The sequence below is a fragment of the Salvia splendens genome, unplaced genomic scaffold, assembly GCF_004379255.2.
Source record: "Salvia splendens isolate huo1 unplaced genomic scaffold, SspV2 ctg1200, whole genome shotgun sequence".
Classification (NCBI taxonomy): Eukaryota; Viridiplantae; Streptophyta; class Magnoliopsida; order Lamiales; family Lamiaceae; genus Salvia; species Salvia splendens.
Genome location: NW_024598756.1, coordinates 8,421 through 27,316, shown reverse-complemented (window position 1 = coordinate 27,316; position 18,896 = coordinate 8,421). Strand labels below are relative to the sequence as shown.

At 33.8% G+C, this 18,896-nt stretch overlaps 3 long non-coding RNA genes across 4 annotated transcripts; all 3 read left to right on the top strand.

Moving 5' to 3' along the window:
• Window positions 1-245: 245 nt before the first annotated feature.
• Window positions 246-869, top strand: LOC121789035. The gene is made up of 3 exons (XR_006047962.1): window positions 246-312; window positions 401-499; window positions 744-869. It is a non-coding gene; the product is annotated as an uncharacterized LOC121789035 (long non-coding RNA).
• A 3,271-nt stretch (window positions 870-4,140) lies between these two features.
• On the top strand, window positions 4,141-5,108 carry LOC121789033. Of its 2 annotated transcripts, none has more exons than XR_006047959.1 (3): window positions 4,141-4,259; window positions 4,726-4,807; window positions 4,896-5,108. It is a non-coding gene; the product is annotated as an uncharacterized LOC121789033 (long non-coding RNA). The 2 variants fall into 2 exon arrangements; XR_006047960.1 differs by having other exon boundaries at window positions 4,713-4,807.
• An 8,334-nt stretch (window positions 5,109-13,442) lies between these two features.
• On the top strand, window positions 13,443-15,069 carry LOC121789034. Its single transcript, XR_006047961.1, has 4 exons — window positions 13,443-13,510; window positions 13,815-13,896; window positions 13,985-14,083; window positions 14,328-15,069. It is a non-coding gene; the product is annotated as an uncharacterized LOC121789034 (long non-coding RNA).
• The last annotated feature ends 3,827 nt before the right edge of the window (window positions 15,070-18,896 follow it).

Sequence of the window (18,896 nt, the reverse complement as noted above, 5' to 3'; positions counted from 1 at the left end):
AACATTTCATACAATAGCTATTGACATAGTTATGATAATATACTTGTATACTGTTGACATAGTGTATGCTTGTTTGGATTGTTGTTGACATTATAAACTTTAACAATTGATATAATAGTAATAAGATAATTGTGCTTGCTTTAATTAAGATATACTTGTTATTGACATAGTGTATACTTATTAGAATCGTTGTTGACATAATCAAATTGACATTCAGCCTCTGCTGATAGGGAGGGGCTGGTTTTGGGGCTGGCGCCGTCTTCCGAGTACACATTTTTGGTGTATGCTTCTCCAGTTGGAAACTATTTCAAGGTTGTGTTTACGTTTTCAATTTTAATTCGATTGAATCAAGGGGATATTAAGGAGTTTGTGGATAAGGTTTAATTGTTGTGATTTGCAGGAAGAGACTGTGCCGATCAGCTTGTACGTTGAGGATGAGTTCCATCGCGCTGGCCGCGATGGTTCTGGAGGTGTGAAGAGCGTCACGAATTATGTGCCGGTAGGTAAGTGTTGCATCTTTCTGCCAACTGTTTGATGAAAGTTCTAAATGAAGTTGGCTACTGAAAGTTTGTCAAAGTGTTTTTATTTTTTTATTTTTATGATTTTGATATCAATTAATTTCGTCCTGCTTGTAAAAACATGTTTCTTAGTATGAATTATCGGAATAATGTTTTTGATGCACTACTAAATTTAACAAATTTACAAAGTTCATTTGATATTTAATAGTAGTAAATAAATTATAGGTGAGGTCATGAACTGCTAGTAATCATGGAGAGCAAGAACTACCAAGCAAGCCACTATGCCACTCAGGGCGATGAGCAGACGTTGCTCCAGCGCCTGCATCAAGAGCTTTACAATCTCAAGTTTCTAATCGTGGATCGCGCACGCTTTGCCAGATAAGAAGAACGATAGTCGGATTCTTCTCACCACTAGGCTTCGGGAGGTCACTGATAAAATTTCTGAAAAATCTAGTTTACTTCATGAGATGCAGCCGCTCGGGCTGGAGCACAGCTGGCAGTTGCTTTGTTATCTTACCTTCGGTGATATGCTGAAAAATGATAATGATGATGTTACATTGCCCTGCCCTCCTCACTTGAAGGAAATTGGAAGATCGATCGCCGAGAAATGTAAAGGTCTTCCTCTGTCACTGGTTGTGGTTGGTGGTCTTCTCATTCAGGAGACAGAAAAGATACTGCTCATGCTGCTGCAATGGGGGAAGGTTCCTACTTGGAGATCTTGGCTATAGAGCTACCTTTACTTGCCCGCTAGACTTCAAGGTTGTTTCCTTTACCTGGGTGCATTCCCGGAAGATTGTGAGATACATGCCTCTAAACTCATCGAACTTTGGGTTGGTGAAGGCTTCTTCCTAAAACCTGGACTACCCACACAAACCATGGACAACTATTGTGGTTTCTGACTTTTGAACTTAGCAGTATGTAATATATATGAAATGTCAATCAGTTCAACAACTTGTATTGAAATGTCAACAATGCAAAAACAATTCTTATAATTAAAAAAGAACAACTATTTTCTCTTAATTTTTTTATTTGAAACAAGTTCTGGTATCATGATCATGCAATACATTATATGAAAATATCAACAGCTTGTATATCAAATGTCAACAGCTTATCAACAACTTGTATATAGCGTCAACAACTCAAAAACAATTCTTGTAATTAAAAAATAACAACTATTTTATCTTAATTTTCTTATTTGACCCAATTTCTTGCATCATGATCATACTACACATGTCAATAGCCTGCATATCAAATGTCAACTACTTATAGCAAAATGTCAATTGCTTGTCAACAACTTGTATATAGTGTCAACAACTCAAAAACAATTCTTGTAATTAAAAAATAACAACTATTTTATCTTAATTTTTTTATTTGACACAAGTTCTGGCATTATGATCATACAACACATGTCAATAGCCTGCATACCAAATGTCAACAACTTATAGCAAAATGTCAACAGCTTGTCAACAACTCAAAAACAATTCTTGTAATTAAAAAATAACAACAATTTTATCTTAATTTTTTTTATTTGACACAAGTTCTGGCATTATGATCATACAACACATGTCAATAGCCTGCATATCAAATGTAAACAACTTATAGTAAAATGTCAACAGCTTGTCAACAACTTGTATATAGTGTCAACTACTCAAAAACAATTCTTGTAATTAAAAAATAACAATATTTTATCTTAATTTTTTTATTTGACACAAGTTCTGGCATCATGATCATACAACACATGTCAATAGCCAACCTATCAAATGTCAACAACTTGTGATATTGATTTTCGCGGATTCCTCCTTTCTCCTATACAGCTCCATCGACGCATTCTGTATCCTTGGTCCACCGCTCGGATCCACCTTCACCTCCAACACCGCCGGCACACTAGGCCTCAGTTCCTTGGATGATTTCGTCACCTCCACGAGCTTGCGAGATCTGAAGCAGAAGAGTTCCGAATCGGAACCATTGTCACTGAGCTCCATTGTCAAGTCGCTGATCTCCATCCCAGATAATCGAACGGCAGCCATGGTGTCCGACAGCTCTTCCCTCGTGGCATCCATTAGCTTCTCCAGTGATTCGGCAGCTCTCTTGAAGGCCTTCAATGGAGAAAAACAGAGGATAGTATATCATGTCACCACATCCAATCAAAGAAACAAAATCAATGCATATCAATATCCAGAATACCAAATGTCAACAACTCGTATTAAAATGTCAATAACTAAAAAATAACACTTATAATTCACATATCAATATCGAGAATATCAATGTCAACACCTCGTATTAAAATGTCAACAACTAAAAATAACACTTATAATTCGCATTTCAATATCGAGAATATCAAATGTCAACAACTCGTATTAAAATGTCAACAACTAAAAAATAACACTTATAATTCACATATCAATACCGAGAATATCAAAGGTCAACAACTCGTATTAAAATGTCAACAACTAAAAAATAACATTTATAATTCACATATCAATACCGAGAATATCAAATGTCAACAGCTCGTATTAAAATGTCAACAACTGAAAAATAACAATTATAATTCACATATCAATACCGAGAATATCAAATGTCAACAACTCGTATTAAAATGTCAACAACTAAAAAAACACTTATAATTCACATATCAATAGCGAGAATATCAAATGTCAACAGCTCGTATTAAAATGTCAACAACTAAAAAACAACACTTGTAATTCACATATCAATAGCGAGAATATCAAATGTCAACAACTCGTATTAAAATGTCAATAACTAAAAAATAACACATCAAACGCATCTCTCAAATCTCCATCCCTTCCATCCGCTGCCGCGGTGTCTCAGTCACCGCCACCATCCACATCTAAAATCAATTTCGGCTGGAGATTGACGGAGTTCATGAATGAATCGGTAAAATCGGGGAATGCTAACCTGAAAATGATGTATAAGGAAATACATATATACCTTCACAGATGTATATTGCATTTTAGTGTTTTTAATATTGCATTTTTCATGACACGTGGAAGCACATGATTGGAGGTACATTAGCACTCTAACAAAGGATGCGCCCTAGTGCTCCCCTATATATATATATGTGTATATATATATATATATATATATATATATAGGGATGTGATCATATGATAACCCATATTTATGGTGATAACCTAATAACCTATCACTCTATGGACAAAATATATCATTTTATAAAACATAATATCATTTTATGGATTAAAAGTATCATTTTATGCATGCTGAAAAAATATCATTTTATAGTGTATAAATAACATTTTTAGTAAAAATGATATTTTTGACCCATAAAATGATTGGTTATTAGGTTATCACCATAAATATGGTTATCATTCTAACGCACCCTGTATATATATATATATGGGGTGCTGTTAGGTTGAGATTATTTAGCTAAATTGAAAAATGAGATGCAATCTCAGCCACTAATACACAAGATTAACGAAATGTCAACAACTATCACATTATGTCAACACGGGGGTATAAGTGTCATTTCATTAATCAAATGGTGGAAAAAAATAAAATTAGATTTGAAATCATTTTCTAAAACCCTCTCTAATATATATCGCCACCATCAATCGTCTTCGTCGATTATCAATCAAGCCAGAGACGACGACGCCTCCAGACACGTCCTCTCTCTCTCTCGCGGTTTAACGTCGCCGTTGTTCATCGCGCTTCGCCGCACCTGCTGCACGAAGCTTAATTGTTGATTCGAGTATGGATTTGGAGGTATTAGGCTTTGTATTATCAATTGTGTTGGATGTGAATTGATTTTCAACTTTGCTTCGCTGTTTTTATCAAAATGCTTGAACATTTGGGGAAAAATCAAAAAATACTGATTTCTGCTCATTTCAATGCTGAATTTTGCTTTTATCTCGCGATATCAGCAGAGATCTCGCAGTTTTTTATTTAATTCGATTTCTGCTGTTTTTTTTGTTGATTAGCGATGGTAAAATCGGAAGAGATGGAAATGAACATTTCATACAATAGCTATTGACATAGTTATGATAATATACTGTTGACATAGTGTATGCTTGTTTGGATTGTTGTTGACATTATAAACTTTAACAATTGATATAATAGTAATAAGATAATTGTGCTTGCTTTAAACAAGATATACTTGTTATTGACATAGTGTATACTTATTAGAATCGTTGTTGACATAATCAAATTGACATTCAGCCTCTGCTGATAGGGAGGTGCTGGTTTTGGGGCTGGCGCCGTCTTCCGAGTACACATTTTTGGTGTATGCTTCTCCAGCTGGAAACTATTTCAAGGTTGTGTTTACGTTTTCAATTTTAATTCGATTGAATCAAGGGGATATTAAGGAGTTTGTGGATAAGGTTTAATTGTTGTGATTTGCAGGAAGAGACTGTGCCGATCAGCTTGTACGTTGAGGATGAGTTCCATCGCGCTGGCCGCGATGGTTCTGGAGGTGTGAAGAGCGTCATGAATTATGTGCCGGTATGTAAGTGTTGCATCTTTCTGCCAACTGTTTGATGAAAGTTCTAAATGAAGTTGGCTACTGAAAGTTCGTCAAAGTGTTTTTATTTTTTTATTTTTATGATTTTGATATCAATTAATTTCGTCCTGCTTGTAAAAACATGTTACTTAGTATGAATTATCGGAATAATGTTTTTGATGCACGACTAAATTTAACAAATTTACAAAGTTCATTTGATATTTAATAGTAGTAAATAAATTATAAGTAAGGTCATGAACCGCTAGTAATCATGGAGAGCAAGAACTACCAAGCAAGCCACTATGCCACTCAGGGCGATGAGCAGACGTTGCTCCAGCGCCTGCATCAAGAGCTTTACAATCTCAAGTTTCTAATCGTGGATCGCGCACGCTTTGCCGGATAAGGAGAACGACAGTCGGATTCTTCTCACCACTAGGCTTCGGGAGGTCACTGATAAAATTTCTGAAAATTCTAGTTTACTTCATGAGATGCAGCCGCTCGGGCTGGAGCACAGCTGGCAGTGGCTCTGTTATCTTACCTTCGGTGATATGCTGAAAAATGATAATGATGATGTTACATTGCCCTGCCCTCCTCACTTGAAGAAAATTGGAAGATCGATCGCCGAGAAATGTAAAGGTCTTCCTCTGTCACTGGTTGTGGTTGGTGGTCTTCTCATTCAGGAGACAGAAAAGATACTGCTGATGCTGCTGCAATGGGGGAAGGTTCCTACTTGGAGATCTTGGCTATAGAGCTACCTTTACTTGCCCGCTAGACTTCAAGGTTGTTTCCTTTACCTGGGTGCATTCCCGGAAGATTGTGAGTTACATGCCTCTAAACTCATCGAACTTTGGGTTGGTGAAGGCTTCTTCCTAAAACCTGGACTACCCACACAAACCATGGACAACTATTGTGGTTTCTGACTTTTGAACTTAGCAGTATGTAATATATATGAAATGTCAATAAGTTCAACAACTTGTATTGAAATGTCAACAACGCAAAAACAATTCTTATAATTAAAAAAGAACAACTATTTTCTATTAATTTTTTTATTTGAAACAAGTTCTAGTATCATGATCATGCAATACATTATATGAAAATATCAACAGCTTGTATATCAAATGTCAACAGCTTATTAACAACTTGTATATAGCGTCAACAACTCAAAAACAATTCTTGTAATTAAAAAATAACAACTATTTTATCTTAATTTTTTTATTTGACCCAATTTCTGGCATCATGATCATACTACACATGTCAATAACCTGCATATCAAATGTCAACAACTTATAGCAAAATGTCAACAGCTTGTCAACAACTTGTATATAGTGTCAACAACTCAAAAACAATTCTTGTAATTAAAAAATAACAACAATTTTATCTTAATTTTTTTGTATACCAAATGTCAACAACTTATAGCAAAATGTCAACAGCTTGTCAACAACTTGTATATAGTGTCAACAACTCAAAAACAATTCTTGTAATTAAAAAATAACAACAATTTTATCTTAATTTTTTTATTTGACACAAGTTCTGGCATTATGATCATACAACATATGTCAATAGCCTGCATATCAAATGTAAACAACTTATATTAAAATGTCAACAGCTTGTCAACAACTTGTATATAGTGTCAACAACTCAACAATTCTTGTAATTAAAAAATAACAATATTTTATCTTAATTTTTTTATTTGACACAAGTTCTGGCATCATGATCATACAACACATGTCAATAGCCAACCTATCAAATGTCAACAACTTATAGCAAAATGTCAACAACTTGTGATATTGATTTTCGCGGATTCCTCCTTTCTCCTGTACAGCTCCATCGACGCATTCTGTATCCTAGGTCCACCGCTCGGATCCACCTCCACCTCCAACACCGCCGGCACACTAGGCCTCAGTTCCTTGGACGATCTCGTCACCTCCACGAGCTTGCGAGATCTGAAGCAGAAGAGTTCCGAATCGGAACCATTGTCACTGAGCTCATTGTCAAGTCGCTGATCTCCATCCCAGATAATCGAACGGCAGCCATGGTGTCCGACAGCTCTTCCCTCGTGGCATCCATTGGCTTCTCCAGTGATTCTGCAGCTCTCTTGAAGGCCTTCAATGGAGAAAAACAGAGGATAGTATATCATGTGACCACATCCAATCAGAGAAACAAAATCAATGCATATCAATATCCAGAATACCAAATGTCAACAACTCGTATTAAAATGTCAATAACTAAAAAATAACACTTATAATTCACATATCAATATTGAGAATATCAATGTCAACACCTCGTATTAAAATATCAACAACTAAAAATAACACTTATAATTCGCATTTCAATATCGAGAATATCAAATGTCAACAACTCGTATTAAAATGTCAACAACTAAAAAATAACACTTATAATTCACATATCAATACCGAGAATATCAAATGTCAACAACTCGTATTAAAATGTCAACAACTAAAAAATAACACTTATAATTCACATATCAATACCGAGAATATCAAATGTCAACAGCTCGTATTAAAATGTCAACAACTGAAAAATAACACTTATAATTCACATATCAATACCGAGAATATCAAATGCCAACAACTCGTATTAAAATGTCAACAACTAAAAAAAAACACTTATAATTCACATATCAATAGCGAGAATATCAAATGTCAACAGCTCGTATTAAAATGTCAACAACTAAAAAACAACACTTGTAATTCACGTATCAATAGCGAGAATATCAAATGTCAACAACTCGTATTAAAATGTCAATAACTAAAAAATAACACATCGAACGCATCTCTCAAATCTCCATCCCTTCCATCCGCTGCCGCGGTGTCTCCGTCACCGCCACCATCCACATCTAAAATCAATTTCGGCTGGAGATCGACGGAGTTCATGAATGAATTGGTAAAATCGGGGAATGCTAACCTGAAAATTGGAAGATAAATATTGACGTCAGGCTCCGCGCTCACCACCAATTGCTCCATCTCGTTGCCGACATACACCGGCAGGTGCCCCTCCGGAATGCCGCCGGAGGAGGAGCGCTTCCGCAGCGAGGTTCATAAAGGACTTTGCCAAGATCGCACAACCACTAACTCATCTCCTAAAAAATGATGCCGAGTTCATCTTTGATGAGAAGTGCAAGCAGGCTTTCCAACTCTTGAAGGACCGTCTCGTCTCGGCTCCTATCATAAGAGCGCCAGATTGGAATTACCCTTTTGAGGTAATGTGCGACGCGAGTGATTTCGGAGTCGGCGCAGTGTTGGGCCAGAGGATAGAAGGGAAGTGTTATGTGATCTTCTACGCCTCGAAGACGTTGAACCAAGCGCAGAAAAACTACGACACGATAGAAAAGGAAATGCGAACTATTGTGTACTCTTTTGAAATGTTCCGGCCGTATATATATTAAAGAAGTTAACTGACACGTTTTTTTTTTATTTTGTAAACAAATAATTTATTCCCCTTTGAAAGATCAACTAATATGTAAATACTTGCGAATATAAAAGTTGAAATTAATAGAAAAATACCAATGTTTTTAAAAATATATATGAAATAATTAAATAGAATTTACAAATAAAAGAGTATTTAGCATAATTTTTACTTTGTAGAAAAAGGAACAATATATTTATCTTCACATCATTGTGATAGTTTAAATAAAATGAACAAATACTTATTTATTAAAATACTTATTAAGGTGAATATTTTTAATAATAAATTCAATTAATACATATTTTTTAAACAATATAAATTAATAAGAATAGAGTTAAATTAGTCATAGATATATTTAATTAATGATGCTTTCAAATCAATTAAATTAGTCTTATCCAAATTTCATTTTGAAGGATATTTTGTATATACAATTTTTGTTAATTTATCTTTACTCTTAAATTATACTTTTGGGTTGAAAATATATCCATGCAAATACATTGGATTTAATTTAACAAATAAAAAAATTGGTGCTTAAATAAAACAAAATTTATTGTTGGCTAAAAACTGAGTTACTATGTCGATTTTTAAATTATCCTATATTCCTAAACCCACAAAACAAAAAAATGGTGATAAACGGGAACTCTATTCCCAAGGTCATAATCATATCCCCTCTCCCCTCTCCCACTCTTTCTCCATCATCTTCTTTCATCAATTGCTTCTATCTCTGTAATATAAAGCATAAAAACATTGTAACCGAAATCTACGAGGATCGCACCGGCCAAGCCCCCGCTGAAGCGGCGGCTTTGCCTAGGCTATCTCCGTCCTTGTTTGGTAGGGATGGGTAAGCATGAATACTTGTCAACATAGATCGGAATTACAATAACCAACTCTATACTGTTTTAATAATTTGTACTTTAAGTTTAATCTTGTTTAAATTACATTCCCTCAAATAATTTTTATTATTTGAAAATCATCCATTACTACAATTAAAATTAAAGGAATATAAATGATTTAATTCTCTAAATATAGATTTTTTTAATTTATCGTACTATTTAGTAAAAAAATTATTTAAAATACATAATTTTTTTACAAAAATATTTGATAATCAATAATTTTCTCCTGGGTTGCTCAAATCAATCAAAGGGAGCTTCATGCTTACACAACTCATTTTTATGAATAAAATCCTAGGTAGCTCTCTTCTTGTAGTAAAACTCAAATGATTTTGGTTGTGGTTATGGTATAATTTCCATTTTATAGGGCTGTTTATAGATCTTGGTTGTGGTTATGCTCTGTTCGGTTTGCAAGATTGTATCCGAAATTAAATTTGTAGTGTGTTTGGTTCATGAGATTCAATCCCACAACTCAATCGTAGATGGATCATGAGATAATTACTCATACCTAACCCCTATGACTAAAATAATCTCACAACTCAATATTAGGTTATATCTTGGTATTATTTTATCTTGGAAACCAAACAGTTTTTTTTTTTTCTTAAAAAAAAAAATTAACTTCATATATTTATATCATATATATGAAGGAGGAAATTACAAATCAACTCCTATAACAAGGAGGAAAGACAAATTACGTCACCCAGGGTTCGAACTCGAGACCTCCAGGATGGACGCGGTATCCAGCACCCTTTACTGCTAGGCCAAGGGGCTTGGATTCTTGGAAACCAAACAGTTGGCGGCTTAATTATTCATTAAAAAGCTCTTTAAGTAGGGATGGGGTAAGCATGAATACTTGTTAAGATAGTACGGACCGAACTAACATAATCCAATCCAATATAGGCTCAAATATGACCCGCAACAACTAACTCTATACTACTACTACTATTTCAATTATTTGTACTTTAATTTTAATCTTTTTTAAATTATATTCACTCAAATTATTTATATATTTTTCAAAATCTCTTTGCAATTGATTTTTTTTAATAGTTATAGGAAGATAAATTTGAATATACATATTTAATGTTCCATCTGTCTCATATATATTGTCCGCTTCTATATTTGGTGACTTTTTTTCTTTAATGAAGTGGGGTTCATTCTGGACTAATACTCCAATCACTTTCTCTCTCAATTTATCTCATATTTTTACCAATTTTGCATCAACCCATGTCATCCCAAAAGTGTCTATTTTTATGGGACAAGATAGTAATATTTAACGTGATTCAAAATCATCTAATAAATATATATATGAAATACAATTAAAATTAGGAAATTATAGGAATATATATGATTTAATTCTGAAATAAAACAATTTTTAATTTGGAGTGCTACAATTTAATAAAAAAAACATTCAAAAAAACATTTTAAAAAAATTGATAAAACAATAAAATAATTTATGGGTTTCCCAACCTAGCTTGGCTAGATTGAGTCTAAATTTATAAAAAGAAAATGCAGTTCAATCTAGCCTACTTTAGTCATGGGCCTGAGTCTAGAATGGTATGGGCATGCGCCGCCAATTGACAACTCCTAAAATGATGTAACGTGATGGTTGACATTTTATTATCATTAAAATAAGACATTGATCAATAGCTGTCATAATTTTATTTTATTTTGATGAAAAGAAAAATTTTGAAAATTTTGTGGATGAGTGGCTGAAAATGCATCTCAATTCTCAATTAAGCTAAAAAATCTCAACCTAACAGGACCTATATATATATAGGGGCACACTATGGTCCATAAGTAGAATCCTGTCAAAAATCAAAGCAAATCTCAGCTCTTGGATCCTTAGATTGGATGGCTATGATAATAATATCCGAGCTACATTATTACACTAAAAGCGTTACATTATTAGCCGAGCTACATTATTAGAATACACAATCTACATTATTTGACTATAACGCATTACATTATTAGCCGAACTACATTATTAGACTACATAATCTACATTATTAGATGACACGTGGCATTAATATAACGGTTACATTACAAGATCCAATGACTGAGATTTGCTTTGATCAATAAGTGAAATTCTGTCAAAAATCAAAGCAAATCTCAACCATTGGATCCTATGATAGAATTTTACTTATGGACCATATATATATATATATATATATATATATATGGATATACTAATATGCTAACTAATTATAAAGTGCTAATGTACATCCAATCATGTGCTGCCACGTGGCACGAAAAATGCAATATTGTATACAGAAAAATGCGATATACATTTGTCAAGCTGTAGATGAATTTCGGCATATTGCATTTTTGTTAAATGCAGATTGCATTTTTTATTGTCGAGTTTTGCTTTTTAGATATAGGTTGTTTATTTTCATTTTATATATAGACGGATTGCATTTATATATAATTTATTTTGCATGGCAGACAATTTACGTTAACATGCAAAACTCAACACTATAAAATGCAATTTGCCTATAATTAAAATGCAATCTATGAAAATGTATTTACAGCTCGACAAATGTATATTGCATTTTTCTGTATACAATATTGCATTTTTCGCGCCACGTGGTTGGAGATACATTAGCACTCTAACAAAGGATGCACCATAGTGCTCCCCTATCATATGATATACTAATATGCTAACTAAATATAAAGTGCTAATGTACCGCCAATCACGTTCTGCCACGTGGCACGAAAAATGCAACATTGTAAACACTAAAATGCTATATACATTTGTAGAAGCGGTAGATAGATTTTGGCAAATTGCATTTTAGTTATAGGCAGATTGCATTTTTATTATTGAGTTTTGCATTTTAGATATAGACCATTTAATTTGTATTTTATATATAGACGGATTGCATTTATATATAGTGTATTTTGCATTGAAGACAATTAATATTAAAATGCAAAACTCAACAATATAAAATGCAATTTGCCTATAACTAAAATGCTGTATAAGGAAATACATATATAGCTTCACAGATGTATATTGCATTTTAGTGTTTTCAATATTGCATTTTTCATGACACGTGGAAGCACATGATTGGAGGTACATTAGCACTCTAACTAAGGATGCGCCCTAGTGCTCCCCTATATATATATGTATATATATATATATATATAGGGATGTGATTATATGATAACCCATATTTATGGTCATAACCTAATAACCTATCACTCTATGGAAAAAATATATCATTTTATAAAACAGAGTATCATTTTATGGATTAAAAGTATCATTTTATGCATGCTGAAAAAATATCATTTTATAGTGTATAAATAACATTTTTAGTAAAAATGATATTTTTGACCCATAAATTGATAGGTTATTAGGTTATCACCATAAATATGGTTATCATTCTAACGCACCCCTATATATATATGGGGTGCTGTTAGGTTGAGATTATTTAGCTAAATTGAAAAGTAAGATGCAATCTCAGCCACTAATCCACAAGATTAACGAAATGTTAACAACTATCACATTATGTCAACACGGGGGTATAAGTGTCATTTCATTAATCAAATGGTTGAAAAAAATAAAATTAGATTTGAAATCATTTTCTAAAACCCTCTCTAATATATATCGCCACCATCAATCGTCTTCGCCGATCATCAATCAAGCCAGAGACGACGACGCCTCCAGACACGCCCTCTCTCTCTCGCGGTTTAACGTCGTCGCTGTTCATCGCGCTTCACCGCTCCTGCTGCACGAATCTCCGAACAGCCTTTGGTTCTCACGTCGTCGCTTCGCCGGAAGCTTAATTGTTGATTCGAGTATGGATTTGGAGGTATTAGGCTTTGTATTATCAATTGTGTTGGATGTGAACTGATTTTAAGTGAGAGAGATCGCTACCTATGTTTTCACTGTTGTTGTTCGCGTTTGTCGCCGGAGCTCTGTGTAGAATCCAGAAAGTCGAGGAATCAGCTATTTTGTGGTTCAACTTCGCTTCGCTGTTTTTATCAAAATGCTTGAACATTTGGGGAAAAATCTGAAAATACTGATTTCTACTCATTTCAATGCTGAATTTTGCTTTTATCTCGCGATATCAGCAGAGATCTCGCAGTTTTTTATTTAATTCGATTTCTGCTATTTTTTTTTTATTGATTAGCGATGATAGAATCGGAAGAGATGGAAATAAACAATGCTGCTGGAAAAAACGGAAGAGAACAAGCATATTCTTCCAGTTAAGGATTTGTTTAAATTTTTAAGATTATTGACATTTCATACAATAGCTATTGACATAGTTATGATAATATACTTGTGTTTTCTATAAACGGCATATACTTCTCATTGAGTTGATATTATATACTGTTGACATAGTGTATGCTTGTTTGGATTGTTGTTGACATTATAAACTTTAACAATTGATATAATAGTAATAAGATAATTGTGCTTGCTTTAAACAAGATATACTTGTTATGACATAATGTATACTTATTAGAATCGTTGTTGGCATAATCAAATTGACATTCAGCCTCTGCTGATAGGGAGGTGCTGGTTTTGGGGCTGGCGCCGTCTTCCGAGTACACATTTTTGGTGTATGCTTCTCCAGTTGGAAACTATTTCAAGGTTGTGTTTACGTTTTCAATTTTAATTCGATTGAATCATGGGGATATTAAGGAGTTTGTGGATAAGGTTTAATTGTTGTGATTTGCAGGAAGAGACTGTGCCGATCAGCTTGTACGTTGAGGATGAGTTCCATCGCGCTGGCTGCGGTGGTTCTGGAGGTGTGAAGAGCGTCACGAATTATGTGCCGGTATGTAAGTGTTGCATCTTTCTGCCAACTGTTTGATGAAAGTTCTAAATGAAGTTGGCTACTGAAAGTTCGTCAAAGTGTTTTTATTTTTTTATTTTTATGATTTTGATATCAATTAATTTCGTCCTGCTTGTAAAAACATGTTTCTTAGTATGAATTATCGAAATAATGTTTTTGATGCACGACTAAATTTAACAAATTTACAAAGTTCATTTGATATTTAATAGTAGTAAATCAATTATAGGTGAGGTCATGAACTGCTAGTAATCATGGAGAGCAAGAACTACCAAGCAAGCCACTATGCCACTCAGGGTGATGAGCAGACGTTGCTCCAGCGCCTGCATCAAGAGCTTTACAATCTCAAGTTTCTAATCGTGGATCACGCACGCTTTGCCGGATAAGGAGAACGACAGTCAGATTCTTCTCACCCCTAGGCTTCGGGAGGTCACTGATAAAATTTCTGAAAAATCTAGTTTACTTCATGAGATGCAGCCGCTCGGGCTGGAGCACAGCTGGCAGTTGCTCTGTTATCTTACCTTCGGTGATATGCTGAAAAATGATAATGATGATGTTACATTGCCCTGCCCTCCTCACTTGAAGAAAATTGGAAGATCGATCGCCGAGAAATGTAAAGGTCTTCCTCTGTCACTGGTTGTGGTTGGTGGTCTTCTCATTCAGGAGACAGAAAAGATACTGCTGATGTTGCTGCAATGGGGGAGGGTTCCTACTTGGAGATCTTGGCTATAGAGCTACCTTTACTTGACCGCTAGACTTCAAGGTTGTTTCCTTTAACTAGGTGCATTCCCGGAAGATTGTGAGATACGTGCCTCTAAACTCATCGAACTTTGGGTTGGTGAAGGCTTCTTCCTAAAACCTGCATTACCCACACAAACCATGGACAACTATTGTGGTTTCTTACTTTTGAACTTAGCAGTATTTAATATATATGAAATGTCAATCAGTTCAACAACTTGTATTGAAATGTCAACAACGCAAAAATAATTCTTATAATTGAAAAAGAAAAACTATTTTCTCTTAATTTTTTTATTTGAAACAAGTTCTGGTATCATGATCATGCAATACATGTCAATAGCTTTCGTATCAAATGTCAACAACTTATATGAAAATATCTACAGCTTGTATATCAAATGTCAACAGCTTGTCAACAACTTGTATATAGCGTCAACAACTCAAAAACAATTCTTGTAATTAAAAAATAGCAACTATTTTATCTTAATTTTTTTATTTGACACAATTTCTGGCATCATGATCATACAACACATGTCAATGGCCTGCATATCAAATGTCAACAACTTATAGCAAAATGTCAACAGCTTGTCAACAACTTGTATATAGTGTCAACAACTCAAAAACAATTCTTGTAATTAAAAAATAACAACAATTTTATCTTAATTTTTTTATTTGACACAAGTTCTGGCATTATGATCATACAACACATGTCAATAGCCTGTATACCAAATGTCAACAACTTTTAGCAAAATGTCAACAGCTTGTCAACAACTTGTATATAGTGTCAACAACTCAAAAACAATTCTTGTAATTAAAAAATAACAACTATTTTATCTTAATTTTTTTATTTGACACAAGTTCTGGCATTATGATCATACAACACATGTCAATGGCCTGCATATCAAATGTCAACAACTTATAGCAAAATGTCAACAGCTTGTCAACAACTTGTATATAGTGTCAACAACTCAAAAACAATTCTTGTAATTAAAAAATAACAACAATTTTATCTTAATTTTTTTATTTGACACAAGTTCTGGCATGTTGATCATACAACACATGTCAATAGCCTGCATACCAAATGTCAACAACTTTTAGCAAAATGTCAACAGCTTGTCAACAACTTGTATATAGTGTCAACAACTCAAAAACAATTCTTGTAATTAAAAAATAACAACTATTTTATCTTAATTTTTTTATTTGACACAAGTTCTGGCATTATGATCATACAACACATGTCAATAGCCTGCATATCAAATGTAAACAACTTATAGTAAATGTCAACAGCTTGTCAACAACTTGTATATAGTGTTAACAACTCAAAAACAATTCTTGTAATTAAAAAATAACAACTATTTTATCTTAATTTATTTATTTGACACAAGTTCTGGCATCGTGATCATACAACACATGTCAATAGCCTACATATCAGATGTCAACAACTTATAGCAAAATGTCAACAACTTGTCGACAACTTGTGATATTGATTTTCGCGGATTCCTCCTTTCTCATGTACAGCTCCATCGATGCATTCTGTTTCCTAGGTCCATCGCTCTGATCCACCTCCACCTCCAACACCGCCGGCACACTGTGCCTCAGATCCTTGGACGATTTCGTCACCTCCACGAGCTCGCGAGATCTGAAGCAGAAGAGTTCCGAATCGAACGGCAGCCATGGTGTCCGGCAGCTCTTCCCTCGTGGCATCCATTAGCTTCTCCAGTGATTCTGCAGCTCTCTTGAAGGCCTTCAATAGAGAAAAACAGAGGATAGTATATCATGTCACCACATCCAATCAAAGAAACAAAATCATTGCATATCAATATACAGAATACCAAACGTCAACAACTCGTATTAAAATGTCAATAACTAAAAAAATAACACTTATAATTCACATATCAATATCGAGAATATCAATGTCAACAACTCGTATTAAAATGTCAACAACTAAAAAATAACACTTATAATTCGCATTTCAATATCGAGAATATCAAATGTCAACAACTCGTATTAAAATGTCAACAACTAAAAAATAACACTTATAATTCACATATCAATACCGAGAATAACAAATGTCAACAATTCGTATTAAAATGTCAACAACTGAATAATAACACTTATAATTCACAAATCAATACTGTAACATCCCAAAAAAAAAATACTTTTATTTTAATATGTCGATTGGAAATTTCATTTATGAAATTTAATTGTTCCTACTTGATTGAGTTGACTATGTGGAATAAATTGTCATGAGTGATTTGGAATAAAGTGTTATTTATATTATTCAATGTGGGTGATTAATTAAGTAAATCATGCATTTTGTTCTAGCCAAATAAAGTGGCTATTTTCGGCCCCCTCCAATTATTGGAAACTATATTCTCTTTCTTGGATTTTATTAATTGTTTTGGGATATTTATCCAAATTAAATCCAATTAAATCTTGTCACATTTTATTCCCTCACCCCAATTAAATTAAGAGTTGAATAATTTCCTTGTGGAAATTTATTTAATTGTTACCTATTTTATGGGAGTATTTTCCTATAAAGAAATTACCAAATTTAAACCCTTGTTTATGGAATATACATCGTTTTATTTCCTAAATTGTGAATCTATTTATCTCCAAGTAAATACTAAATAATTTCCTTATTGAATTTATATCCATAATTTTCGAAATACTTGTCTTCCTTTTAATTGTGGGATTTTATTTTATTGGCCTCTGTTTTATTCCTCCACAATTAATTAATTAATGGGATTAAACCTAGGACTATATAATCACCTAAACTAAACCCTAGCCCCCACCTCCCTCATAAAATTTCGTGCCTCTCCTCCCCCTCTCCACATCCTCTCCAAAAACTTCCTCCACCATTGTTCTTGCTTCAATTGGAGTGGATTTTTCAAAAATTTCCGGTGAATCGTGTCAACGTTTGTTTCTACCGTTTGTTTTCTTGATTCAAGAAGGTATAACTAAGTCTTTCTTCTCATCTTCTTCATTGAAACTTCATTCTTGAATCCTACATGCATATAGAGGGTGTAGGATTGATAGATCGAAAATTTAATCGTGGGAAAGTGTGATTTCATAAGAACTTTGATAGTTATGTGTTTTTTTTATTGAATTCATGTGAAGTTGAATTTGAATTAATTGGTGAATAATATGAGTTGTATGCAAATTGTGTATGAGGAACGTGTAAGCATGATTTGGTGTTTTCGAGCATGGAAAATCGGTGGTTGTGTTGTGGAAGTTTTAAAAACCCTATTTTCGAATTTGAACCAGAAATCTGTGATGCACGACCAGTGACTTATGATCTGTATTCGACCCATCAAACGAACGAATTTTGCTACGAAACTTTTACTGAGTAAACTTCAAGGTGTTTTCTGTGTCTCGTGTGAATTTCAGGCCGTTTTATCGAAAAATGAATTTTTAATAAACATTTGAAGTTGACTGCGCAAATCTGCCAGAAACGTGAGTTCTCACCATGAATGTTTCGTTTTCTGTTTGACTGACCAAATGACCTCCAATCGATGTGATTCTTGAATTATATGAAAACCGAAGTGTCTTCTGTGTTTTGTTAAATTTTCAGCCTTTTTGGGCATCGTATGAATTTATGGTGAATTTCTCAAATGAACTGCGCAATACTGTCAGAAATTGTATGTTCCGACCAGAGAGTTCAATATATGATATGACTGACTAAATGACGTGATTTCAGTGTGAAAATTTTCATGGATGAACTTGAATGTGTCCTCTGTATTGTTACCAAAATTTAGCATCTTTTGAGGTCGGGTGAATTTATGGTGATTTTTACAAAACGGTCGCGCAGTTCTGCCAGTTTTCTGCCTTGATAAAATGACACTTATTTTCAAGTTTAAAAGTATTATATGATGTATGTATGTCCAAGGAACGTGCCTAATGATGTGATCACGGGTGATAAGTTGAAATATATTACGGTGTGTTTTTCCGTCTTTGTGACGAACTTTGGGTTGTAATTGAGAAAAACGATGAGAGAGAAACGATAGGACATGCATAGTAGTATGATTTTTGTGGAAGACTGACTTGTGTTGTCGTTGACAAG